The sequence below is a fragment of the Canis aureus genome, chromosome 13 (assembly GCF_053574225.1).
Source record: "Canis aureus isolate CA01 chromosome 13, VMU_Caureus_v.1.0, whole genome shotgun sequence".
In the NCBI taxonomy this organism is placed as follows: Eukaryota; Metazoa; Chordata; class Mammalia; order Carnivora; family Canidae; genus Canis; species Canis aureus.
The window spans coordinates 36,625,109-36,651,691 of NC_135623.1; the positions used below are offsets into that span (position 1 = coordinate 36,625,109).

General features: G+C 38.1%; 1 long non-coding RNA gene across 1 annotated transcript in view; it reads right to left on the minus strand.

The window, feature by feature from the left end:
- The window catches only part of LOC144282278 (uncharacterized), a 38,532-nt gene extending 13,286 nt beyond the window's left edge, over positions 1-25,246 (minus strand). The window contains exons 1-2 of the long non-coding RNA XR_013350659.1: positions 25,166-25,246; positions 24,369-24,412 (exon numbers count right to left, since the gene is read on the minus strand). This is a non-coding gene — a long non-coding RNA (uncharacterized LOC144282278). The remainder of the gene's footprint in view (positions 1-24,368; positions 24,413-25,165) is intronic.
- Positions 25,247-26,583: the final 1,337 nt, after the last annotated feature.

The window sequence follows — 26,583 nt, forward strand, 5'->3', positions numbered from 1 at the left end:
GTTATGAAATGAGGAAGTTTTGGGGAATCTAATGCACAGCATGTTGATGATAGTTAACAATGCTCTGTTATATACTTGAAAGTTACTAAGAAAATAGATCCTAAACGTTCTCACCACAATAAAGACATGGTAATTATGATAGGGGATGGAGGTTTTAACTGACCCTACTGTGATAGTCATCTTGCAATATATGCATATCTATCAACAGTTGTATATCTTAAATCTATACAATGTCATATGTCAATTGTATCTCAATAAAGTTTGAAAACTTAATGAAAAATCTATATTGACTAAAGCAATATCTGAAAAAAAGACATAGAGTGAACAGAATGAAGAATAAAAGTAACAAGAAAAGAAAGTGAACCAGGAGATCACAATTTAAATCAAGGGCAAACACATTACATGGTCCTTGAACTAGTGACACAGAGGGTCCGGAAGTGTGTCTAGAGTAAGGATGTAGACCCCAGAGAACTGAGCAAAATACATGTTGACTGTTGTCAGACTTTCATACTGGCTACACACAGCTCTGCTTCTATGTAGGGAAGCAGTGGAGTATGGTGGAAGGGGCTCTGGCTTGGAGCAAATTCAGTAATATAGGGCCCAGACTCTGCCACTCACTAGCTTTGTGATCTCTGATGACCCGTTTCCTCATCCAAGAGGGGGTAATATTACTGTCTTCAGAAGATGGTCATAAAGATTAAATAACTCTTCCATCGAGAGGGAGGATAACTAGGGGCACCTGGGTGGCTTGGTTGGTTGAGCGACCAACTCTTGGTTTCAGGTTATGATTTCAGGGTGGTGGGATCGAGCCCCATGATGGGCTCTGTCCTCAATATGGAGTCTGTTTAAGATTCTCTCCCTCTACCCCTCCCTAATTCCTTCCCCAAAAGTCAATAAGTAGATATTAAAAAAAAAATCACAATCAATCACAGACAATTATCATATGACCCCACTCATATGTGGAATTTAAGAAACAGAGGATCATAGGGGAAGGGAGGGAAAAAGAAAACAAGATGGAATCAGGGAGGGAGACAAACTGTCAGAGACTCTTAATCATAGTAAACAAACTGAGGGTTGCTTGAGGGAAGACGGGTGGTGGGGTGGGGAACTGGGTGATGGACATGAAGGAGGGCACATGATGGAAAGAGCACTGAGTATTATAGGAGACTGATGAATCATGGACCTCTACCTCAAAACTAGTAATGCATTATATGTTGGTTAATTGAACTTAAATTAAAAAAAAAAAACAGGGATCCCTGGGTGGCACAGCGGTTTGGCGCCTGCCTTTGGCCCAGGGCGCGATCCTGGAGACCCGGGATCGAATCCCACATCGGGCTTCCGATGCATGGAGCCTGCTTCTCTCTCTGTCTGTGTCTCTGCCCCTCTCTCTCTCTCTCTCTGTGACTATCATGAATAAATAAATAAAATCTTAAAAAAAAATAAAATAAAAAAAAAACAAAAGAGAAAGAGTATAACTAGTAATCTCTAACTTCCATACTAAGACTCAGATTGTACATATATTATTAACCATAACCCTATTTTTTTATTACTATCTCCCTACCATTAGAAAACTCAGAAGTCTCTCACACAAGTTGCTAGGCACACAATGTTTTTAGTGAATTTATTATTATATAAGTGATAATGGCAGCCTAATAATTAGGGGTGGCAAAGTGCAGGTAGGTAACCTCCACTTGTCATGAACCAGGCAGTGCTGTCCTTCTTACAACATTGTCATTGAGGGAGAAAATCGGCCTGATTTCAACACAAAAAGAAATATTTACTTGAAAACCTCTTAATGTTTAAATGTTGGCAATGATTCAAATATTTAAACACTTGTTTAGGCCACATGACGCCTCTCTGCAGGTCCAATTGCTGCCCCTAGCCATGAGTCTTTTTCCCTTCCATCTTCACCTTAATCCTTCTAGGATTTCAAAAGAGGACAAAAATATCCTTTAAAAGACTGAATGGTAGACTTCCAGGTAATCCTCCAGTGAAGAACTTGAGACACATAGAGGGCAATACATTTTCAGCACCCTCAAACCAGTTATGTAGACTTTCTTTTACTTTGCCTATTATATATATGAAAGGTCTATTTTGGACCAAGAAGGCCTCTCTGAGGAGTTGACATTTCAACTGAGATGTCATCACGTAAAATCTGGAGGGAGACGACTGCAGAAAGAAAAACCCTAAGGTGGAAGAAGCACAGAGCATTCTAGGAAGATGAAGGAGGCTGGTGAGGCTACCATACAGGGAGTGACAAGGAGGGACAGGTACAGGGCACCTCTTGTAGGGCCTGGCCTGGAGGAAGCCTGGATTATAGTTTGAGTACAGTGGGAAGCCGGTAGCAAATGTTAAAAAGGTAAAAATATGACATAATTTTAATTTTGGAAGATCCCTTAGGCTACTGTATGAAAAATGTGCTAAAGAGCAGCAGGAGCAGAAGCTCCTGTGTTTCCAAAAGCAGTCAAGAGAAAATGATGACTTTGAGTAGGGTGGGATGATCGGAGCTGGAGAGAGGTGGATCAATGCAACTGCATTTTGGAGAAAAAGTCCCAAGATGTGACATGTGCATGAAACCAAAGGGCAGAAAAAAAGAAAGAAAGGAGTGTTGCCAGGGTCAAGTACATTTAGGAATGCAGGGGTGTGTGAGCATGTGTGTGTGTGTGTGTGTGTGTGTGTGTGTGTGAAATGTCTTCAGAAGCTGGTGGCAAAAGGTTGCCCATGGAATCATTTTCCCCAGAAAATGTCTCTTGGGATTTGTGTACCCCAGAATATGCTTTTATAAACATCTAAGTATAATTTCAAAAAGTTAAAAAACATGGTGTTTATATATTCAACTCATTAATTAAGGAAACAGTAGATGGCAAAATTAGTTTAAAGAGCTTTTGAAATAGGTATTTTTATTCATGTGAATACAATTTCTGGGGCATCTGGGTGGTACAGTTGGTTAAGCATCCAACCAACTCTTGGTTTCAGCTCAGGTCCTGATCTCAGTGACTGAGATCCAGCCCTGGGTTGGCCTCCAAGCTCAGCAAGGGGTCTGCTTGAGATCCTCTCTCCTTCTCCCTCTGCTCTTCCCCTGCTCATGTGCACGTGCTCTCTTTCTCTCAAATAAATAAATCTAAATAAGATAAATAAATAAATTTGCTTGGATACAAAACCAATTAATGTCCTTACATTAATAATGTAGTCTTTGGGATTTTCAATTCTGTGACTCAAAAATCATTTGCTTCTCCACCAGACACTATTGTCCAAGTGTAATGATTAGTAGCATCCTGGTTTTGAAGACAAATTATATGGTTTTTCTATTTACTAAGTTCACATGTAAACTCACAAAATCTGGAGATTTAATCAAAAATAAATAGCAAGTCCAACAAAGGTGCAGCTCCCTAAATATTAGGTAAATAATGTTTGGGTAGGCCTGTTAAAGAATGTTCTCTTATAACATTGAAAAGACATGCTGCTCTCTATTTTTCTTATTTCCAAGTTTGGGATCATTTATCTTAACAGACACTTTTATGATCATGAATAATCTCCAAAGATTATCCATGATTTACCATGAATACAACACACACACACACACACACACACACACACACAAATGATGGTCTTAATGTGTTCTGGCTATCTCATTTACATAGATACAACACAAGATTTTAGCCTCCTTGAATATATAAAGCCCTGTGGTGTTAAGAAATTACTGAATTGTCAAATCACTATGCTGTACACCTGAAATAAAACACTATATGTCAATAATCTTCAAGAATAAAAAATTAAAACTAAAAATTACTAATGTCTGAGAATTATCTTTCATGTGGAAATATGTATAAGGAATCTAGGATTGTACTTTGAAAAGCTTCTGTGTTGTTAGTTCTCAGTACAGAGGCTACAAAACCAAGCCCGAGAAAATTATCTCCGTAAATTTCACCTGCAGTAACTATCAATGTGGATGAATTCCTCTCTCGTCAAGGGTCCCAGTATCTGTTACACTACTAGCCTGACAGAAACCCAGGGAAGCCTGGGATGGGCTTCTCTGGTGTTGATAATTCTTCCCACTTAAGACAAGTATAGCTCTTACTGAAATGTTGAGCTATTTGAGAAATATTGAATGTACTAAACAAATATAATGGTTTCCAGCATCCCTCTTATTATAAGGTAAAAGAACAAATTTCATGATTGCTCTTGTACTCTCTGGGAGGACTCAATAATAATTTCAAGTATACAAGATATATTTAATTCTTACCCCCTCCCCCAATTTAGGGTCTTGTCTTGGAAGACAAAACCAAGGCATTAAAATATATTTGATCACTTAATTAACATAGGATCATGGATACCTAAAAAGAATAAATCATGTAATATTGGCTATGTATCAACAATAATAATAATAATAATATAATTTTAAGTACAGAATTGTAAGCAACATTAGCTTTTTTTAAGTAAGGAGCTCTTTGTTTTTTTTAATGATAGCAAGATACAGAATATCTACTGAGGAGATTACATAAAACATAAAACATAAACTTTTATTACATCTGCAAAGAGTAAAATATGCCAAGTCACACTCCATCTTCATAGAGAAAACCAGATTTTAGTGTTGCATGAATATAATATTTAGCAGTAAAAGATACACAAGCTCCTTTTTTTATAAATTATCTTCTGAATAAGTCCTTCAGTACTGAATATATTTTGCTGAAATTTAACATGTTCTATTTTCAGAGTCATTATTTTTAGAGATTATAAACTAAGGGAGTAAAATTTACTTTCTACAAGCCTTTTACAACTTCCTGTAGCCATACAAGTTATGTCTTTTACTATCCTCTTTCATTTTCTGAATAACCTGACACTTTACTTTGAGTCAAAATTATAGTCCCTTACCCTTGATAAGCCAAGGTACATCCATTACATTGATACACAGTTGTGCTCCTTTGTCATCATTGTTCCTAACATAATCTCCACCATTGTGCAATAATAGAAAAATATTTAGTGGTCTCTGCCACTGGTTCCTGGCACAGAACTTCTAAACCCCTTTAATTTCCTAAATGATAAAAGCACTAAAGCATCTTTTGTTCTAATATTTGGTCTTTGACCTTCGTTCCTGACACAGAGCTCCTAAATCCCTTGAAATATCCTGGATGGTAGGAGTATCTTTTACTCTAACAAGCTGTTTCTTGGTGAGGTCCTAAATGAGAGCTGGTCACCAGAAAGACCAAGCCACGATTATAAGCTTGAAATTTTCAGCCCCAACTGCTCATTCTCCAGACACAGACTAGAAGTTAATGACCCATGATGCCTATGTGATGAAGCCCCCATAAAAATCTCCAAGGTATGGAGTTTGGAGAGGTTCTAGGTTGGTGTACACATCCAATACCAGAAACATGGAGCACCCCTAACTCCATGGGAACAGAATTTCCTGTGCTTGGAACCCCTCCAGACCTCACCCTATGTATCTCTTCATCTGGCTGCTCATCTGTATCCTTTACCATGTCCTTTATTATATGATAAACTGGTCAATGTAAGCATTTTTTGAGTTCTGTGAGCTGTTCCAGCAAATAATTGAATCCAAGGAGAAAGAGGTCATGAGAAACTGATTTGTAACCAAGTCAGACAGAAGTTGTGGGTATTCTGGGGACCTGCTACTTGTACCAATGGGCCAGTCTGTGGGAATGAGCCAACTCCAGTGATATGTGTCTCAACACCAGATAGTGTCAGAAATGAATCGAACTATAGGATGCCTCACTGATATCATGGAGAATTGCTACAGTGTAGGGGAAATTCCCCATACATCTGATGTCAGATATGGTGTGAGTGCAGCAGTAGATACGAGAGTAAAGGAGAAACACAGGCCAAAGGGTGACATTGTCCTTTACAACTGCCCATATTAATTATAATTTTGGCCAGATTAACTACCTTTCCATAGAAAGACCAGGGAGATAGGTAATTGTGACTGTGTGTCATCAACAAGCATTTTAGCATATTAACAAGTCTCGTGAATGGAAAGGAGTAAGAATTTCTGTTGGACTGTGGGGTGCCTGGGTGGCTCAGCCCATTAAGCACCCAACTCTTGATTTTGGCTCAGGTCATAATCCCAGGGTTGTAAGATTAAGCCCTGTCTTGGGCTCCAAGCTGGATGTGAAGCCTGCTTAAGATTTTCTCTCTCCCTCTCCTTTTGCATCTATGTTACTTAAAAATTATCTATATATCCAAGATTATCCATTAATTACCTTGATATAATAGTACTTCAAGAATTTTTGAAAGAAATATTTACCAATTTTGGAAATTTTTCTTAAGCTGACACATTATAGAACATAACTACTATTTATATAAAAACATTTGTCAAAAGTGTAATTTAGGGGCAGCCCGGGTGGCTCAGCAGTTTAGCGCTGCCTTTGGTCCAGGGTGTGATCCTGGAGACCTGGTATCAGGTCCCACATTGGGCTCCCTGCAAGGGGCCTGCTTCTCCCTCTGCCTGCGTCTCTGCCTCTCTCTCTGTGTCTCTCATGAATAAATAAATAAAATCTTTTTTAAAAAAGTGTAATTTAATGTAGTTGAACACATGATTTTACATTTTTTTCCTAATTTTCAATGTTATATGGAAGAAGTAGTAGGAAGTAATGTTGGCTTATCTGACTGGTAAAAATAGATTGGAATGTTAAAGAATTCAGGTTAACTAATTTCTTCAACTAAAAAAAAAAACAACTTTGAATGTTATATGAAATAAAATATATGCTTGTATTCTACTCCACGTTGATAAAGTCCAGAAAAGACATTACCTTTTATAAAGAAAAATAATTAAATCAGCATATTTTGTCCTAACATTCACTTTATTTACAAGAACTTGAATTATGATTTAAAATATAAGATAAAAGACTACAAAAATATGGAATTACATATTATAAGAAACTACAAAAATATGGAATTGGATAATATTAGATTTATGTAAACATTCATGAATTTCTATTAGCCAATCAGAACAGGACTCTTTTATTTTGAAGCTTTATAATTTTCTAGAGACAGGAGAAAACTTCACATTCAAAAGATGAAAGAGGCTTCTGTTATTTATTGCTGCCTAACAACCCACTATAAAACAGAGTAGCTACAGACAGTAACTATCAGTTATTTGGATCACAAATCTACAATTTGGGCAGAACTTGGCATGCAGAGTTGGTTGGGGTAGCTTGGCTGAGGCTTAGAGGAGGCACTTCCAGCAGGTCTCACTCTCGTGGCTGAGAAGTGGGTATTAGCTGTTGGCTGTGAGCTGGGACCTTGTTTCCTGTCATGTGTGTCTTTCTGCGTGAGTAGCTTAGGCTTTCTCACAGCATGGTGGTGGGCCCCCATCATAAGAACAAATTGTATCACCTTTTGTGACCCAGCTTTAGAAGTCAGATAGTGGAAACACTGCTCAAATTTAAGACTGCAGAACACAGACCCTGCTTCTCAATAGGAAGAGTGGCAAAGTCATATTGTAGTAAGAACCTGTTGGATGGGAGAAATTGTGGTGGCTATTTGGGGAAGATATAATTCGTCAAAAAAAAATTCAGGCTTTTCTCAAATGCAGTCACATAGAAACACAGAGAACTTATTGTACAGCCTCAGCCATGGGTCAAAGTAAAAACAGAACACAAAAACACACTCGTCCAGATCTCAGTGTTTTCTCCTCCTTTCCAAGGGGCCTGAAATATTTCTTAAATAACTTGAGTTCTCATATAGACAACCAAACAAACACATTTTAGAAAGGTTAACAAATCAGATTCTCTGTCCTTTCTTGCCACTTGTCTGAATGGCAAGATCATAAAAGCAGATTCCTCATCATTGCTGCCACCAGTGGAGAATAACTTATCAGCTATGTGCCTCTGACTGTCGAAGAGTAATTGTTAACTTGCATGGACAAAAGTTGCCTTAAGTGCAACCCTCAGGAAAATAGAAGATGTTTGAATTTCACAGTTAAGTCTTTTACAAATGGTGTTTTCTAACAAGAATCCAATATCAGCGAATATGATTTTTAAGCCAAAACTTTGAATCAACACAAGCTATATCTGGTCAATAAAAAAACAAAAGAGAAATAATGTTTAAATTATTTCTCCATCTTTATGGCTACTGATAAACTTTTGATCATTAGAAATAAAGTGTGGGCTTTGGAGTTTGGGTATGGATGCAAGTACTGGCTCTACTACATACTAGCTACGTGTTCTCGGGATCCTCTATAGTCCTTTCCTCCTTTTGGTGCTCAAAAAGGGAACAATAACTATATCTCAAAGACTCAGCATGAGTATTAAGTAAATCATTTTGGGTAAAACACTTAACATGATACTTGGCACACAATAACCTGAGGAAATGCTAAATATGAGTACTATATAATTACGAGATGATAGTAATATAATGTAGTATATATTATACACATAGTATAGCAGATAGTATATTATATACCATGTACATAACCATGTATACTATATGTATGATATAGTGTATATTAATAGCTATATTAATATGTCTATAGTATTATAAGTATTACTATTACTCCCCAGTATTCATATCCCTATATAGAAGCTAGTGTGACATCAAGAGAGCTATTAATCTGACCCTTGGATACTCCAAAAATTAAAGTGATAATAAGAAGTCTCCACAGACATTTAATATTTCAACCATAAAACTAGAGAAGAGGGAAGCCCCGGTGGCTCAGTGGTTTAGTGTCACCTTCAGCCCAGGGTGGGATCCTGGCGACCCGGGATCAAGTCCCACATTGGGCTCCCTGCATGGAGCCTACTTCTCCCTCTGCCTGTCTCTCTCTCTCTCTCTCTCTCTCTGTCTCTCATGCATAAATAAATAAAATCTTAAAAATAAACTAGAGAAGAACACACTGTCATTCAGTACCTTTCATCTAAATTTACATGTGGTACAAGTACGCTGTGCTTTTGCATGAATTTGAATCTCTTTAGGTTTGAAACCACATCAGGAAGAACAAGTTGTTTTTGCTGCTGGGAATTGAGGAATCCCTATTGCATGAAAACAGAAACCTAGATACAGTCCCTTATTAGACATGTCATCCGTTCACTCCAAAAGCTATTTTGAGGCATTGAACTTGCAGTCACATAAAGGTGAGGCTGATCCCCTGCTCCTACAGGCAGCTGCAAGTACAAGCAGAATTCTAGCTCTTTCTCCTTATCGTTTTTCTCTTATGCCTTGTGCCCAGAAAGGGGACACATGTGTTCCCAAGCAAAGGCAGCATTTTAAAAATTTCCCTCTTTAGACACTGTAGACTCACATGTCAAAAGCCTGTCCAGAACCCCATAACCCTTCACATTGAGACTAATGAAAACTCCCCTGTGAGAAACTCAGTGAATAGCTAAATACACTGCAACCACGTCACTAACTTATCCCAAGTATTGCCTTCGTTATAACACAGGGCTCTGGATCTGTAGGCAAAGAACTAGAAGAAACATAATGATAATAGGAAACAAAACACCAGCATTTTGAAGGCATGGTGTCTTCTATTTTTAATAAATGACCACTAAACTTACAGCATGTCAAATCCAGCATCCCCATTTTCTGCACGAGAAGGACGACTAGTGGTGAGAAGAGGTACTCGTCACTTAATTTCTCACGCCTTGAATTCATAGTCAAGTATTTTGAAATTAAATTTACAAATCATTTAGTTTAGGTTTATCATGGAGGAGACATGAGGCCATGAAAAGGAGAAGTGGAATTACTTACTCAGTGTGTCCTGTGTATTAGTGCCAGATCCAGGTCTCTATTTAATACATAGCCTCTCTTAGATCAAGTTTTCTTTGTCTATGAATATGAAGTATAAAGTAATTAGCTTGGTCTCCTTTGGTGCAGTTCAGAAGAATTTGGTTCTTTGTGCAAAGACTAGCTATAACCTGGATTCTCGAGCACCAGGAACCTTACATCCTCATCTTCCTAAAGAATTCCAGTAGAGGTTTGTCTTAGATTCCACCTGGTTTTGAGCCTTCTGAAAAGGAGTAGGTGTTATGTATTTATGATGGCCATATGCGTGCATTGAAAGTTTTCTAACAGTGTTATGGTTGAACAAGTAGATGGAAACCTGCCGTGCAGTACCTGGATATAGCTCCTTGTCCCTCTTAAAAAAAAAAAAAAAAAAAGATTTATTCATTTATTTGAGAAAGACAGAACACAAATGGGAGGGGCAGGGAGAGGGGGAAAGACTCAAGCAGACTGCACACTGAGTGCAGAGCGTGATGGGGTGAGGGGGTGCTCAGTCTCATGAACCAGAGATTAAGACCTGAGTCTCCAGCAACCAAGAGTTGGAAGCTTAACCAACTGCATCCCTAACTCCCTGTCCTTCTATCCACAAACCTAAACATCTCAAGAACCCAGTCACCAGGGCCCTGCATTCCTCAGGCTATGACCAAATGTTGACACTCTTGCCTGAGTGTGTGTGTCTCAGAATAATCAGAATAATTTGTGTACCAACAAGTTCATAATTTCTAGCTAAATTTAATTGTGTTTTGGAAAATTGGAACAGTAAGTAGGCAATTGAGTGTGTCTGAAAACAGTTGTTTTAAATTCCAAACCTAAAGAAAGGTCTCTGCAAATTATCTAGACATTTTCTTTTCATCGTTCAATCAAGGTATTTCTTAATTTTAACACAAAATTGTCCTGTGGGCACAAGACTCCCATACAAGAGGAAAAAAATCTTGGAGGTAGGTAATATAAAAACAATACAGATTCAAGCTCAAAAAAAAAAAAAAAAAAAAACCAAAAGAAAACAGGAAGAAAAAGGAAGGAGAGCTAAGAAATATTCTGTTGAAAGTAAACTGGCTGCTAAATTGGCAGCCAAGACATGTGTGGGTATGAAGTAATTATGGCATTTCTGATGCTCATAGATGTTCCACATTTCACATTTTCTTGTGTATACAATTGATCTCAACAGTGTTCTCTCCACAGTGACTACATTCTCTGGTATAACCAACAAATATGGGGGGGGATGAAATACAGTTGATCCTTGAACAACATGGGTTTGGACTACTCACATGTAATTTTTAAAACATAAATACAGTACAGTACTTATGTATATTTTCTCTTGATTATAATTTTATTAATAATGTTTTCATTTCTCCAGATTACTATACATTACTATACATTATACTATACAATTACATTGTATGTAATACATACACCTACAAAATGTGTGTTAATTGACTGTTATCAGTAAGTCAGTAGTAGACTATTAGCAGTTAAGTTTTATGGGAGTCAAAAGTTATACATCGATTTCTTTATATGTATAGTGGGGGTCAGCATCCCAATCCCCATTTTATCCAAGGGTCAGCTATTTTAATGTTGGAAGACTGTGGGATATCACAAAGGTTTAAGTAGATAAGAGGAAAAAGAACCCTCCTCAGGAAAGACAATCATATGAGGAAAGGTTAGTGGCAGAAAACACCATGGTTCATATGACCCCTTCTATAAAAGTATTTTCTCATACATGATACTGAAAGTGTTCTTTTTTTCTTATTTGAATCATCAGTCTCTACCAATTTCTCTTGTACAAAAAGGGTCAATGCTTTGTCCAAGGTGGTAGGTGGTAGCATGTCCTGATTGATGTACTTTGAAGCACTTAACTGTGTGCCCTGAACTATTCTGGGTGCTGAAGTCATTAAGTAACTACAAGCTTAGTAAGGGAGCCAAATTTTTAAAAGTTCCAATGCTATGGTGTATATACTCTGACAATGTATACATACCAATCCAATGGTGTGTATATATATCAAGCAGACGTTTATTGATAGGAAGATCATATGTTCAGTTTGCCCATCTTGCATGTGTTGTCCCAATGGAATGATTAATAGTGTTCCAGTTTGGAAGGCAAATTATATAATTACCCTATTTATTAAGCAACTCATGCATGCTAAGCCCTAGAGACACAAGAGAATCTCTGCCCTTGAGTTCAGTATCTATTAGAAGAGATAATTATAATTCCTATATTTCCACATGCTTTTCTAGATAAACAATTTTAATAAGTGTGATAAGTGTTATATATTGTGTATATGTACATAGAATTGTCTTCAAAGTTTATTCATGTCATACCTGGTTCAGACCCAAGGTAAGGAATATTTTACAGAGCTCAAAGAGTATATAGTAGGTAATCCTAAAGGAAAAAAAATAGGGGTTAGTTAACTGAGGAAAGAATGCTCCAAACAGAAGGAGGTATAGTTTTGCCAAGGCAGTGGAGCAAGAGAGCAGAGCAATTTTCAGGAGCTAAAAGCATTTGATTGGTCTAGAGCATCTGCAAGCAGGGCAGGAGCTAGAGCTGGTGAGGATAATAGTTGTATCATGAAGGAACTCATATGCAGATTTAAGGTCTGAACTAAATCCTAAGGGATGGGAAGTTATTGTTACATAAAATATAGGACTGTTCTGGTCACAGCATGGAGCATAAAATAGAGGGTGCAAGACTAATAGGGAGAGGTAAGCAGGTGTTTTGGGGTGGGATTTACATAAAATCACATTACTTGAGCTTAAATTTGGCATGGGCCTCTTTCTTCCTTTCCCCTTTCCTGTTGCTTTCTGTTTGGAATAAGAATGTGATGGCTGGATTCCAGCAAACATCTTGAGACCTTGAGGAAGGAAGTGACACATAGGGTCTAAGCAAAAGCAGAATAATGAGCCTGGATTTCTATGACTTTGTGAATTCATCTTACTAATTGTAGATCACCTCCTTTGCACTACACCATCCTTTCTCCTCTGTCCTTCCCCGAGAGTTAACCATGATCCTAAAATTGATATGTATCACTTCACTAATGTTTTATATTTTACCGCATAAGTATTCAAAAATAAATTTATCACTTTGTATTATATTAATTAGGATACATGTTAAGCTGCTATAGCAAAAGAATTAGCAAAATGCAACGGCTCAAAAATGCCATGGAATCCAATGATGGACTTAGCAACCCAGGCCAGATGACCTTACCCACAAGGTTATCCAGGACCTAGGTTCCTACTCTTGGTACTGAATCATCATCTTAGGTGTCTATATCGGTGAAGCTGGTATCTGCATTTCAGCCATCAGAAGGAAAAGAGAAGTAGTGGTGGGTGTGCAACAACCTCACACATTTAAGTATGTAACAATGATATTGCACACATATTTCTACTCCTATCATATTGGGCAGAATTTGGCTCATGGCTATACCTCACTTTAAGGGAGGCCAGAAAATATCTGGCCACATGATCATATACTCATATACTCTGCCAAATCTTGGGTGAGGAGCTCTTCTTTTATTAGAAGAAAGAAGGGTAAACTGAATCATGAGTAACAATTAGTCACTGGTATGTTTTAACATTCATATAAGTTGGTCTTGTGTGCATCCTTAAGAAATTTAAATATTTTAGGTTTATCCCTGAGGTAACATAAAAAAAACATTTTAGTCATTTTAATAACTGTATGGATCCCATTATAGATATAAATGGCACTTTAATTTATTTACTGATGAAAGTTTAGTTATAAAAATCTAGGAAATAACACTCATTGTCTAACCAAATGAACCAATTGAGAATTGATTTTATCATGTGGGAAGTTATCTTCTTACATGAAAGACTCCAAATACACCCCTAGCAGAGCTATCCCAGAGGCCATGGAACAAAACCATTCACAGACCAAGTTAAGTTGTTCAAATCACATGGCTTACTAAATCAATATGAAACACACGATGAGAAGCAAGGGCAAATTTTCTAAAAGGGTAGATTTCAGGTACTCTTATCACAAGCACACACACAAAGGTATCTATGTGAAAGAAAAAGACTGCATGACTTCACCTGGAGAATTGAAAAGGGTTGAATACATAGAAGCAGAGAGTAGAATGGTGGTTTCCAAGGGCAGGGAGGTGGGGGAATGAAGAAATGTTGGTCGCAGGGTACAAGGTTGCAGTTATGAGTGATTCTAGAGATCTAATGTACAGCATTATGATTTTTGTTAATAATACCACATTGAGGGATCCCTGGGTGGCTCAGTGGTTTAGCGCCTGCCTTTGGCCCAGGGCACGATCCTGGAGACCCAGGATCAAATCCCACGTCGGGCTCCCTGCATGGAGCCTGCTTCTCCCTCTGCCTGTGTCTCTGCCTCTCTCTCTCTCTCTCTCTCTGTGACTATCATGAATAAATAAATAAAATCTTTAAAAATAATAATAATAATAATACCACATTAAATTAGGTTGGTTTTTCTGAAATCTGTGCCTATAGTGACATAGCGAGGCCCAGGAACTCATGTGATCCCGAGGGGGATGTCTATACTGTTTAAGTGTTCTAACCTTGAGTAGAATTTGTTTCTGCTGTGTGCGTGTGTGATGTGTGGGTATGTATGTAGGGGGTGTTGTAATAATGGATAATACTGTAATGCTTAAGTTCTTTTTTAAAAAAGATTTTATTTATTTATTTGAGAGAGGGCATGCAAGAGAGAACATGAGCAGGGAAGTGGCAGAAGGAGAGAGATAAGCAGGTTCCCCACTGAGCAGGGAGCCCAAATCAGGGCTCCATCCCAGACCCCAGGATCATGACCTGAACTGAAGGCAGATTTAACCAACTGAGCCACCCAGGTGCCCCTATAATGCATAATTTCACTTCTGGTACATCTTTGTGGAAGATTCTAGAGGGTGTGTAAGCAGCTTGTTTGGCTTCTTAATCATTCCTTTTCCTCGTCTACTTCATGAAGGACTATAATTTTGCTAGCCCTGAGTGTCTTTCACAAATTTGTGGTTTAATTTCTGACACAGACATTCAGTTTTCTAGCATTTTCCTGCAGATTCGGTTTTGCATTTTTTTTCTTGACAAGAGATATGAAATCAATTTGTTCTGAACCTGCTGAAACAATCCACTGTTCAAAACCTTGTCCACTTTCACCTTTCCTGGTTGAATAATCTCAACTGGAAGATGTCTCCTTTAGCTCAACCTTCAACCAGGGCTGGACTCAGCCTATCTTTGCACTGCCTATTGTTTCTTTAAACTTTTATCATGTGGGAAATTATCTTATCTGTGCCTTCCTTTACAGTGCTAATTCCCTAATTTTCTCAGACCCGTTTCCTCTTAGAAGCCCTTATCTGTGCCTTCCTTTAGAGTGCTAATTCACTAATTTTCTCAGACCCATTTCCTCTTAGAACAAGCAATTCCTATATTTCCACATGCAGAAACTGGCACCTGGAAAACTCTCCCCATAATTATTTGAATATAATACTGATCTTTCTCATTTTCTTCTCTGGAATCTGTCCAGACTGTTCTGCAGGCACTCAGGAGAGCTGTTCCAGTCCTTAAGGGGATCTCATCTTTAAGTTTTCCAAAGTAATATTTCAAATGACTTCACTAAGGGATAAGATCATAACAAGTTGCTTTTCTATACAACTTTAAAAATTTGCCTCTTGACAGTGACCTAAATCCTGGCCTTTCCTGGGGCCACTATTCATTTGTTCCTTAAGTTTTTACTTTCTTCCCTGGGTCCCAGTTGATGCTTCTGACTGGGCAACAATGAAGGTGGTGCCTCCCCAGCCCCCGCAACCCCTTTTCAAGGCCTCCAAGAGACTGAGTTTAAGATACATCTCCATTTTCTTTTAATATTTTCTGTAAGTTCCACCCTTAAAATCTTAATTTCTCTTTTATATAAATTTGCCTATTCTGTAGAGTTTCTACTATTTTCCTAAAGAAATTTCTCTTCTCCTAGTTCAATCACCCTGTCTTTCTGCTTATTGTTGTATTTTTCTTTTTTACTACACTGTGTTTCAAACTTCTTCAGTTTCTTGAATCCATAAGGAGATTAGTCTATGAAAGACAGATTATTCCAGGCATAGGATTCTTTTGTTGTCTTCCTAATTATTGGGTCTGCAATAATTTCATTGAGTTCTCTACTTCAATCTCCCCCACTCCAAATGGCATATCTCTTTATAACTGGTGCCCTGGTCCTTCTCTTGATTGAAAATAATAGCATCTGCCACAGATTGGATCTCAATTCAGGTCCAAATTTCCAACCCCAAAGTGAATATGAAAGCACATGGTGGGAAAAGTAACAATTGGCTGGGGGTAGGGATGAGGATGAACCCTAATAGGGATTACTGATTTCAGAAGCATAAATGCTCCCACCATTGTGACATCAAAGCCTCGTAAAATTAATGAAAATTTAACAATCATTCTCTTGAGTGGTATTAGCTAGCTTTGGTGTGCCACTGAGTGGCCCCTTTGCCTGTGAATACTCCCAATAAATCCAAGATATCCAGTATGAGCTACTCTAAAGTTCTATAGTCTTGGAAGCAAAATGGAATTTGAAACAGTGATCCGGGGCTACCTGGTTAGGTCTAGTTGTAAAAGTTTAAAGCTAGACTCTGCTAGTGTTCCATAATTCTTGTGGAGTTCAGTCTGCCTTGCACTTTAAAATCAGCAAATGCCATTATGTTCAAGAATGGCTTAGAAGATTTAATTTTGCCTCAGCTTGACCTATGATAACTGGCCCAGATACAGGTACAGGTCAAGCTGGCAATCTGCATTTTTAAGTCCTCATCATTTGATTAAGATGTCACCCTGGCCTGCACTTTCTGAAGCTGATAGCCTGCTGAACAGTTGCTTTTGCTCAGTGGAGGGTAGAGCTACATGATGTTTGTTTCAGGCTTCATGGGTGTAGTCTTGCCTTTCTAAAAACAGTCATATGCATGGCATGTACAAAGCCACTGTAAGCTGAAGAAAACCACTAAGGTAAAAATCCCCCACGGCCACAGCCTACTGTAATATCCCCAAAGCATAGATCTGTCTGCCCTGGTCATCTGAGAGCCTCTTTATTCATATATCCTTTGTTCCCAAATTATATTTCTTACTTGTTTCCAGTGTTGAGATTCAAGTGGCCCAATAAATAGCATACATCTATACTGACCCATTCAAGAAATGAAATAAAGGAGGATGGCAGATGGAGATCAGAATGTCATCTTTTTACTGATAAAACTGAACTGAAGACTATGGCTTATATCTGTGAGCCAATGGACTTCCTAATTCTGAACCCCAGAACCTAAGTTACGGGCAGCAATCACCTAGCTCCATCTTTCCTACACCACAGTGCAGGACTATAAATCTTTTGGAATGAAGCAGAGCTTATGCACTTTTGCATGGAGAAATATTAATATTCCCAAGAAAAGAGAGAGAGGAGCCAAGCTTTGCAAATTCACTTCCTTATATCAGACTCCCCAATAGTTTTTTCCTCTTCCTGTGCAGAGAACATGAGAGGCTGTGATAATTAACGTTGCTCTGTTGGAGCAAAACATCTTCCTAATGGGCTAAATGTTGATAACTTAACAATAAACAATACATTGCCTCCCACTTTTTTCACTATTAAAAACAATGCTGCAAAGTAAACCTTAATACTTATATTCTTAAGCAATGGGAACAAGCGTCCTGGGAATATACCTAGGAGAGAATTTGCTGGGTTATATTATAGTATCATGTGATATATACTATTAAGTTGCTCTCCACAATAGTTGAGCCCGTGTATACTTCCACTATCAGAATATAAGTTCCCATTGATCTATATCTTTGCAAAAGGTTGATATTGTAAAAAACAATACAAAACAACACCAAAACAAAAAACCAAACCAATAACGAATCCCCCTCTATTGCCCCATACACACCAAAGCCAGTCTCCTGGGTTTAAATGGTATCTCAGTATAAAAATAGTATCTCAAGATGACTTTGATTTGTATTCTCATTTTTCCCCATGAAGTTGAAGTTTACGTTTACTTGCCATCCATATTTCCTTTCATATGATTTCCCCATTGATATTTTTCCTCATGCTTCCATGCCTTACCCTTAATGATTTACAAAGGGTTTTAAAAACAAATTCAGAATACAAATCTAAGATCAGTTCCATATGCTGTAAATCTCTTTCTTTTGTGTTTTTTAGCCGTTTGTCTCCCTATAATGCATTTTGAGGTGGGATTTGGTGAGGGGAGGCAGTGGGTAGGGCTCTATTTTCCTGTTGACTCTTTTCCTGTTTGTAATCTCTGTTTAGCCCATCAATCAGGTTGAAACATCAGCCAGCATGGGAAGAAGAAAGACAAACTTCAAGTCAAATGCACGTCATAGCAAAAACTACTTTATAAACATCCCTCTTTGGCTCAAGCTCATCAACTTTATTACTTGGCCACAAGTCTCTGAGTCTATCTATTCCTTTTTAAAAAATTCTTTCCATATTTAACCTCTCCTAATTGCTTTTAATTCTCACAAGGAACTTCTCTCTGCCCTGACCTTATGTTGTTGATTCTGAAAAGCAAAAGTCATGAGGTTAACTAAACCCCAATGCCTTAGAAGGCAACTTGATGACCACATGTCCTCTGTTTTCAAGCAGCATCTCAAAATATTCATTCAGCAAAAGAGAGGGTTCTGCTGTAGGGTGGTCAACAGCAAGTCAGTAAGGACTTGCCCAGCACTGAGGGAATGACAATGCCATAAGGGAGGGGGGAAAGTCCCCAGCCAGACAGGACACTCAAGTCACCCTATTTTGTTTCAAGTGAAACTATACGTATTTTCTCCATAACAATCCTACTTGTTATTTTTCTAGGATAAAATTTCGTATATGGAATGACTAGGTCAAAGAGCATTCATTAAGGATTTTCACAAGTATTGAAAAAAGTAGCCTTCGAATATAATTTAACCTATGTTCAATCCCACGGGCAGGAGCAATGACTTCTAGAGTTTTTCAGTGTGTCAGAAGAGAATCCTCAGCATTGGAGAGCCACAGGATATTAGAGACTATTCAACTGAACATATGAGAAATTCGACAAGACTGTCCCCAACATTTGTTTAGGACATTTAGCATCCTGACCCCAAAGTAGAACCTCCACTCACACACACACATCATTAAGATCATTCCACAAATGTCTCTAGGGGGCTTGAAGGCAACACTTGCCTTGAAAAATATCATACTATAGTAGTACCATCTCCAAAGCCATTTACTTAACAGTTTTCCTGTGCTAATTATTCTGTACCAGGTACTGTGTTAGATATTAGAGATCCAAGTGAATCAGAAAAAGTCACTACCTTCAGATCTCATCTGTCTGGGGGAGACAAGCATATAAAAAATACTTAAAGTATCTATCGTCCAAACTTTAACTCCCAGAAACAATTACACACTTTCAGAACACTGAGGAAATAAGTAATAATAGAGATTTTTCTTTAGTAATTACAATAGAAAATTATGTGTTTTCTTATTCCAACTCTAACTCTCAAATTTCTTAATTTTCTGGTTTGCATTTCTAGCAATTATATCCATTGTGAACCCATTTTTCCATAAACTCAAATTCAAAAAAGAAACTGAATTTTAAAATGTAACCTATATTTTATAAGAAATCATCTCAATGGTGATGCTGATAATGATCCTAATGGTGGGCTATAGACTTTTTATTAAGTAAGTGGCTTTTATAGTTAAATTATGAAGGCTTGATATAAACCAAAGAAAGCAGGTCTGAGTACATTTCACCTTTTAAACTGGTCAGAGAATAAGGCTCATGATAATTTACACAGAAATTGAAAAATGGATTTAAAAATTAAAAAAAGAGGTAGCCCCCTAAAGGAGTAATACAAACTCAGTGATTAAATTGGGAAGGAAAAAACCCCACAAAAGTACTGTGTGTTAAGTGATGCGCATCTTTACACTATTTGAGCAGTTGGGTTTTATATATTTTCTACCACTATCAGTCCTTTCTTTTCACTTAGCTTAGATCCTCCTAGAAGGTCTGGTTTTCTCAACTGTGGCTGAGCACCTACCACCCAAATCTGTGATTACTGGCAGGGTGGATATCAGTTGAATATGCTAAGTAGCAGTCCTGATATTTTCATCTCAACTCTTGTAGTTGGCGATAATTCTAAAACATGCTACTCCTTTTCCTGTGAGGAAAAGCAGCCTTTCTGAACACAATTGAACCTTTCTTGAGTGATTATGAAGATTGGTGCCTCAGGGACATCCTCTGGAACAACAGTTTCCTTTGCCCAAAACCATAACTGTCAAAGGTGTAGGAGGTTGACCTTCTTAAACTTAATTCTTTGTTCCAGATGGTTTTCTTATCTTCCAAAAGAGGGGTACAAAAAAACCCCAGACTTTCCAGAAGCATTAAGCCATGGTCAATTATAACTAAACATTCCATAGAACCCCAAATTGTAAATGCTTATAATCTGTTCGTTCTGGGAATTAGAGTTGCAAGCATCGCCTTTGTTAAAGGATTACATTTGGGAATTAGAGTCCAAGCATCGCCTTTGTTAAAGGATTAGCTTGTCTATTCTAGGCAACCAACTTCTTTCCTAATATGGCCAGTTGCTTTGCAGAAGCATGAACTAGACTCAGCTATGGATGGATTCACACACATCCATCTTTGCTGAAAAAATTAACAGCTCAATGAGCATGTACTTCCATTGCTTTTTCAACATATGAGAGATTCCACTAAATATTTGGCCATCTACCTGGCACTGGGCCATTAGGTAAACAATTCAATTCAACCAACATTTATCAAATACTAACCTACCGCAGCAAGTACCAACCATTTGCTTTCAGTGTGCTTGAGGGAACTGAAAAATTAGATCAAAAACATGTTCCACAGCCGTAAATACCTGTACATCTTGTGCTGGAGCAAGGAAAGGGAGCTAGTGCCATTATTGGAGAGCAGGGACAGCTTCCATTGTGTGTTCTGAGGGATATCCCAAGGTCTCTCCAAAACTGTCTTCTTCCTTAGTATGAAATTCCTACTAATAAGGTTTACTCCCCTGGGACAATCAATAACTATGCATCCATGTACCTATTCACCTATTCATTTTTTTTATTTATCTGTCTTCCTCTAGGGAGATTATAAGCTGCTTAATAGCTGCATGAAAGGTATTCATTAATGGTTGCTTAGGCAATTAACTGAAGATGAGGAAGTGGAGAATAAAGGAAATATTAAAGTTCATAGTCTTTCTTTGTCTCTCCCTCTGTGCCTCTTGAACTTTTGATACTTCATAGCCTAAGAATCTGTTGTTTACATTCATATCCCCTGCAATCCCAAAAGCCCAAACCATGATGTACATAATGTGTGTCTAGGGCAATAGTTTGCTTCTTTTCTCCTTCACTGTTTTCCACCAAAGGTTTCCAGAATTCTTTAAAATTATGAACCATCAACCTAGCTGAACAAAAAAAAATGATTGGCTGAGCAGCTACTATGTATAAGGCTGTATTGTATTGGTAAGCATTCTATTTATGTTATCATGAGTCTTAATGACAATTTAGGAAGGAAGATGTTGTTAATCTTGTCCTACATATGAGAAATGTGGAGGCTCAGAGCAAAGTTGACTCACTCACCCAAGGCCACAGAGTGGAAAAATGACAGAGCCTGGCTTTGAATCTAAGACTTCTGACTTCAGAATTCTTTGTAACTTTCATTGTTGTAGCATCCTTGCCAAGGCCTCACTCAGTCACCTGTACCTTGTGGGTTTTATGTTAGATAAACTTGAGTTTTCTTTGAGTTAACCCTTCAGGGTCTGCATTCTGTGATCTCATGTATTTGGCCCATGGATTTAACATGTATTTGGCCCATGAATAGTAAATTGAGATCCAGAGGGTGAATTAACTTGCCCAAGACCAGTAGGCTGCTCAGTGTAACCCAAAGACCAGAGCCTAGGTTTCTAATTTCCATCCTCAATGTGTTTAACATGGGATATACTTAACCTAGTCCCTGATTTTTCTACCTTGTCATCTCTTTCTAGCATCAGCAAATTCCACCCCTCCCTCTACTCATTACATTTTGCCCACAGTGACTAAAATTACCAGATCTTTCCCACTTCATACACATGCTATTCCTTTGTCTGTCTGGTATACTTTTGCCCTCTGTTTTCTTCCCCACACCTCTGAACCTGGATAATATCGATTGTCCTCCAGGTCTAAGTTCAGATATCATTTCCTAAAAGTAACTTTCCTTAATTACTCCCTCCTCTAGTCCACACACATAGGGTTGCCAAATAAAATATAGAACCCCAGTTTAATTTGAATTTCAGAGAATCAACAAATAAGTCTTTAGTGTAAGAATATCCCAGATACTCTATGAGGCATACTTACACTGAAAGATTTGTTGTCTCTCTGAATTTCAAATTTAACTGGATCTCATATTTTATTTTCTCAGCATGGCAACAATACATATATACTCCCAGATGAGGTCTGTCCCTCTTACGATACACTCTTAAGAGTGTAGTTGAAAAAAATAGGCAAAGAACTTGAATGACATGTCTCCAAAGAAGATACAAATGGCCAGCAGATATATGAAACAATGCTCAACACCTCTAATTATGAGAGAAATTCAAATCAAAAACCACAATGAGCTATTACCTCCCACCTATTAGGATGGCTACTATCAAAAAAACAAAGGTATTGATGAGGTTATAGAGGAAAAAAACCCTTTTGTACACTGTTGGTAGGAATGTAAAATGATGCAGCTACTATGTGAGATAGTATGGAGGTCCCTCAAAAATTAAAAATAGAATGACCATATGATCTAATAATCCCACTTCTGGGTATATGATATGTAGTTATATGAAACTGAGATCACAGAGAGATATCTGCACTGTCATACTCACTGAAGCATTATGTAAGATATGTAAAAAACCAAAATGTCCATAATGAATGAATGAAGAAAATCTGGTATGTACATGCAATAAAGTATTTATTTAGTCTTAAAAAAAAAAAAAAAAAAAAAGAGGGGCACCTGGGTGGCTCAGTTGGTTAAGCATCCAACTCTTGATTTTAGCTCAGGTCATGACCTCAGCATTGTGGATCAAACCCTGCATCAGGCTCTGCATTGGGTGTGGAGCCTACTCGAGATTCTCTCCCTGCCCCTCTCCTCCCTCTAAAAAAAAAAAAAAAAAAAGGAAGAAAGAAAAAAGATTATGCCATTTGCAACAACATGAATAAACCTGGAGGACATCATGCCAAGTGGAATAAGCCAGGCACAGAACAAATATTGGGTAATTCTACTCATACAAGATATCTAAAATAGACTCCCAGAGAGTAGAATGTTTGTCGCCAGGGGTTAGAGGAGGTAAACGAGGAGCTGCTATTCAACAAGTAAAAAGTTTCAGTTATTCAAGATGAATTAGTTCTAGATATCTGCTGTACAACATTGTGCCTGTAGTCAACAATTTTGTATTGTGTTTCAAATGTGTTACAACAGTAGATCTTATGTTAAGTGTTCTTATCACAATAATAATAATAAAAGAACACCATCAGCATCTCCTTCACAATACTTAAAATTGTACTTAATAATTTTTTTATGATTCTTTGTTTCTAAGTAGTTTCTTTTTTTTAAGATTTATTTATTTATGATAGACATAGAGAGAGAGAGAGAGGCAGAGACACAGAAGGAGGGAGAAGCAGGCTCCATGCCTTGGAGCCTGACGTGGGACTCAATTCCAGGACTCCAGGATCACGCCCTGGGCCAAAGGCAGGTGCCAAACCACTGAGCCACCCAGGGATCCCCTCTGAGTAGTTTCTATGCCACTCTAGATTCTGGGTTCTGTGAGAGTCAAGACTGTATTTTGTTAATTAACTACTATATTTCCTGCATTAGTATAATGTCTGCCTCATAGTCAGTATTCAATAAATACTTGTATAAAAGAACAAAGGAAGAAGGAAGGAAGGAAGGAAGGAGAGAGAAAAAGAAAGGAAGGAAGGAAGGAAGGAAGGAAGGAAGGAAGGAAGGAAGAAAGAAAGAAAGAAAGAAAGAAAGAAAGAAAGAAAGAAAGAAAGAAAGAGAAAGAAAAAAGGAAGGAAGGAAGGAAGGAAGGAAGGAAGGAAGGAAGGAAGAAAGAAAAAGGAAGGAAGGAAGGAAGGAAGGAAGGAAGGAAGGAAAAGAGAAAGAAGAAAGAAAGAAAGAAAGAAAGAAAGAAAGAAAGAAAGAAAGAAAGAAAAAGAAAGAAGGAAGGAAGAAAATAAGAAAGAAAGAAAGAAAGAAAGAAAGAAAGAAAGAAAGAAAGAAAGAAAGAAAGAAAGAGAAAGAAAAAAGGAAGGAAGGAAGGAAGGAAGGAAGGAAGGAAGGAAGGAAGGAAGGAAGAAAGAAGGAAGAGAGAGAGAAAAAAAAGAAGCATTATCTCAGTTTTCTCCTGGGATGAGGAGAGTTCACATTAACACGTGTGCAACATCATGATTGTAGTAAATTATTACAACAATCATTCAGAACCTGCTGCACTAGAGCCCAGGCACAGTGCATATATGCAATATCTTCATTTCTTCCTCACTTTTTCTTTCCCTGCCTTCCTTACATTACCCCAGGACCTATCTGCATGTGTTGATGTGCTCAGAAACTTCTCTCAAACAGAAAAATTTTGGCACATCAAGGTATAGCAAGTTATCACCATTCTGCTCTCACCATTAGGCTTCATGGGCAGAAGATTGAACAAGTGGGAGCCAGATCTGAAGAGGAAGTATAAAAAAAGGTCAATGAGGTGGCTGCAACTGACTAACCTACTTGTGGGCAAATGAGAGGCACCCATCTGGGGTACCTAGAAATAACTGAGAACTCTTTATGAGTGGCGCTAATGTAAGGCAAGCAATCTTGAAATCTTTAAGAGTGTTCAAAACAATATCATTTGATTTTAAAAAGAAAAGTAACCTTTTGTAGCCTCACACTAATGAAGAATACTTCTGGTTGAGCTACTGGCGTAAATAACATTTCTAGCATTTTCTAGGTGTTTCTTCTCACCATCTTCAGCCTTATTCTGTTAAAGTTGTCTAATTACCAAGAATAGTTTTCTCTTTACACCTAAAACTTTCTAGGAGGTTGGGTCATATAATGAGTTCCCTGTATGTCCTCTAATGTTTACAAAACTCATAAAATCCCACTAAACTAGATCCTGCAAATCTAGTCATTTCTCTCCCACCTTCATATTTTAAACACTTTCCCCTACCCCCTGCCCCAGAATTTACTTATCAGCCAAGTTTATTCTGTGTTATTCCTAATCCTTTGGCTTCCTGATTTTTCCTCACCCTGCCTTAGGCATAAATGATCATAGGTTTGCCTGAACAAATGCAGTTGCTCTTACTTTCTTACACAACCAACCAAACCAAGCTGCATCATGGGACGCTAGGCTCTGAGTTACATTGGGAAAGACAAATTCCAAGAGGTTAGAGACCAAAGAATAACAGCAGGGGTAGGAGGAAGCATACCAAAAACAAAATTTAATGTTCCAAATTACAAGTTGGGCTGGCTGTTCTCTGTCCACCTGGAGACCAAGCACAGTCACTTAATTCCTCAATTGTTTCCTTTAGAAGGGAATTGGCTCCATGGCAACCAGGAAAACACAGCCTGGGGAAGATTTTGCAAAGCTAAGCCCAAGAGAAGCTGTGCCAAGAAAACACCAGATATTTGCAGAAGCATTTTATTCTACCCATGACAGTTTCCTGTGTATATATTGGAAGAACAACGCCCTCTACACCTCTTCCAAATATCCTTGTTGTGTTCCATTGCGGAAGAACCTTTGGTCTTATGAACCCAAGACCCTGTTTTATAGAACATTGACATCCACAGAAAGATATGTGTGTGTGTGTGTGTGTGTGTCTTTTTATAACTATCTATATCTATCTCTATATCCATCTATCTTTACCTCATTTCAATTTAATTCTACCTGCCGGTCATCTAATGAACCTTTAGTGCACACCAGGCACTGTCCTAGGCCTGATCATAAAATGATTCAAATCCTGGTCAGCAGCCTTAATCAATTTATAGCTTGGTAGAGGAGATACACAAGACAGTGGAAGATACCATGCACAGTGATAGGTGCTGTGATAATCACAGCAGAACAGAGGAAGTGATTAGCTCTTCCCGAGGAACTACAGAGGACTGACTACTCAGATGAGGACAATCTTCAGTAGAGATTTCAACGGTGGGAAGCAATTTGCCAGGTAAAGCATGAAGGAATTCCAGGTAGAGACAACACCTGGTCAAACACAGAGACGTGTGAAAGGGCATGGTGATTTGGAACATGTTTTGGGGAGTTTTGTTTTATTTTTTTATATTTTTATTTGAATTCAATTAACAAATAATTTATTATTAGTTTCAGAGGCAGAGGTCAATTATTCATCAGTCTGATATAATATCCAGTGCTCATTACATCACGTGCCCTCCTTAATGTCTATCACCCAGTTACCCCATCCCCGCATGCCCCTCTGCTCCAATGTCCCTCAGTTTGTGTTCTATGATTAAGAGTCTTTTGTGGTTTGTTCCCCTCTCATATTTCATCTTATTTTTTCCTCCCTTCCCCAGTGATCCTGTTTTGTTTCTTAAATTCCACATATAAGAATTTAGGATTGAAGGGCAGCCCCAGTGGCCCAGCGGTTTAGCGCCACCTTCGGCCTGGGGTGTGATCCTGGAGACCCGGGATCGAGTCCCACATCAGGCTCCCTGTATGGAGCCTGCTTCTCCCTCTGCTTGTGTCTCTGCCTCTCTCTCTCTCTCTCTCTCTCTCTCTGTGTCTGTCATGAATAGATAAATAAAATCTTTAAAAAAAGAATTTAGGATTTAAGATCATATGATAATTGTCTTTCTCTGATTGACTTATTTCACTTAGCATAATACCCTCTAGTTC